Raw genomic sequence first — 2,615 nt, forward strand, 5'->3', positions numbered from 1 at the left:
AATATACGAATATGGATGCCAATATTTGTATCGCGATTACTTTATGGGGTTCGGTTCGGCCTCTGAATAACAGTGCTAGTCCCTAGTATATAGATAGAATGAGGCCGGCGAGATGGGGTTAAAGTTGTGGTTTGCGTATTCAATATGTACGTTTACTAAATTTAACCCTGAAAATTTTGATTTTTGGTTACCGAATTTCAAATATGAAACTGTGAATACTTCGAGAATTAAAGTTATAGTATATATACAATATCTACTTTTACTAATTTAACCCTAAAAAATTTGATGAATTTTAAAAAAATAAATACTGAATTCAAGTTAAAATTGCAAATACTTAAAGGGTTAAAAAAGTTAAAGCATATAAATTCAATTTTTATTTTTATTAAACTTAACCCTGAAAAATTCATTTTTATGAATTTCAAAAACAGTCTTTCCGAGTTTTTTTTGAGCTAAGGCTAAAGCTTATATGTTTATTATTTACTTTTATTAAAATTTAAATCTGAATGAAATTTTCATTTGTCAAAAATTTTAAATGAATACCGATTTCGACCCATTAGAAGTTTTATCAATGACTTGAGGCATAACAAAATATATAATGTAATTAAACTTAACAAAAGTGTTTTATTTTATTTTTTTTTTAAGACTTTTCTTTGAAATAAAACTTCAGATCCCAATCTTGTGTTTAAGTTGATGAATATAAACACTTTAAAGGGAAATAATAAGAAAATTTTCTGACTACAATTTATTGCAAATGTTTTTTTTTTAATAGAGTTGAAGACGATCAAAAGTTACCTTTACGTCTGCGCACCTCAAAATCAATTATACCGAGAAATTAAGTATAGCAAATATTTTTTTTTTTTAATTTTTTATGGCACAAGCATTGGTTGAGTAAATCTAATCTAAAGTTGACGCGGTGTAAAAACTCGTTTATTATTTAGAACTTATTTGAAAATAAACGAAAGAATTTATACTTGACATATATAAATCTTTAAATTGAAACTTATTATAGCTATTATTTCCTTCTTCAATTGACATTCGTGACTGCAGATAATAATAATGATAACAATAAACTGAATTAAGGTGTCATCTAAATATTAATTTTAGGACGCGCGGAAGTAGGTAAAAGTCTAGATGCCAATGTGCTCATAAATTTTCGAAGGATGCCAAAAAACATGTGCACACTGCCGCTCAAAGCAAGCACTATAAGTAAATTGGAAAAGTATAATAATAATTAATAATAATAATAATAATAATAATAATAATAATAATAATAATAATAATAATAATAATAATAATAATAATAATAATAATAATAATAATAATAAAGACTTACACTTGCTAAAAAGTAACCGAACGTCCATATGACGAGGACTGGCTGCCTACTCAACATACCCGCAGGGCTAACCAATTGAATTCATTTCTTTATAGAAAATGGTAACAAAAAGTGTTTAAGGAATCTTTTTATTACCATAAATATTCCGATTATGATAATAAGGGTCAGAGGAGACATCCTAGAAAAAGCAACAATAAACGTGTTCTTGCCAACTGTGCCCGACTACGAGCAGGGGCCCGGCTCACTCCGATCTTGAGCCGATCAATTTTGAGCCTTGTTTAAAAACTAATTAAAACCCCACTCTTGATGATTCTTTCTTTTTCTACAAGATTATAAATCCTAAAAAAGTAATAATAAAACTATGAAAAGATGGTGAATGGTAACATACTCAAGTAAAGTTTTATAATATTACAAAGTTTCCGGAGTGACTGTAATTAAGGGAAAATCAAAGTCGATAATAATTAACTAATATTAATTAAAAAGGATACCAACAACAACTATAACGAAAACGTAGAGAACGGTGTCGTCGTTAACACTACTCCCGTACGCAATCTCTTTACACCTGCACTTAATAACGAAGTATTAATCAAAAGTTAAAAACGAAATTTTATATAAAAGAATTCTAAATTCTCAAAAATTAAAGTTAGTGAATCTAAAATTACTAAAGTTAATGGAATCACTTGGTGTTAAGGCAGGAAATTAGGTGAACTGGAATAACCGCTACCAAGCCTTCATTTGGGCCGTTTAGCTTCGAAAACAACAGTTTTTCTAATAAATTAAGCTAATTAACAAGTAAAAAGTTTAAGAGGAAAAGGAAGTAGTACCTGTATCATACCCTTCAAAAGTAGCTTCAAAAAAGGGTAGAGCTGAGCAACATAACCTTAAGGGTATAAGCTCTATACAAATATATAAGAACGAACCTAAAGTCGCTCAAAGTAAAATCGTTCCGCAAGAAAGGCCTTTAATATATAGAAACTTAGCTAATTTTATATTTAGACTTCCTGCATATAAAAATACTAAGCACATACAACTGTCCGCTGGCTGCAGTTGTTAATACAACGGTAACAACAAAGGAGTCGCAGCCGTGTTCAAAAGTCAAACCAAGCGGCCTAGCTGAGTTAGTTATAAGAGCTTGTTTTCCTTATTTTTTAAGGAGTGCCGAAAAATTGATTTCGATTACATTAATTCCCTCTTTATTGCCATTCACCGCGCCGAGAGTTTGGTAAACAAAAACAAACAAATAGCAATCAATAAGTAAACCCAAGGAGGTGCACTCCCCTGG

The 2,615-nt window shown here is 29.8% G+C and overlaps 1 long non-coding RNA gene across 1 annotated transcript; it reads right to left on the minus strand.

The window, feature by feature from the left end:
* Positions 1-1,730: 1,730 nt before the first annotated feature.
* LOC135121068 (uncharacterized) lies at positions 1,731-2,615 on the minus strand. The gene is made up of 5 exons (XR_010278843.1): positions 2,362-2,615; positions 2,254-2,292; positions 2,158-2,199; positions 1,996-2,101; positions 1,731-1,900 (listed from the first exon to the last, which is right to left on the minus strand). It is a non-coding gene; the product is annotated as an uncharacterized LOC135121068 (long non-coding RNA).

The sequence above is a fragment of the Zophobas morio genome, unplaced genomic scaffold (assembly GCF_036711695.1).
Source record: "Zophobas morio isolate AGI-343-1 ecotype UQ-CSIRO unplaced genomic scaffold, CSIRO_AGI_Zmor_V1 ptg000479l, whole genome shotgun sequence".
Taxonomy (NCBI): Eukaryota; Metazoa; Arthropoda; class Insecta; order Coleoptera; family Tenebrionidae; genus Zophobas; species Zophobas morio.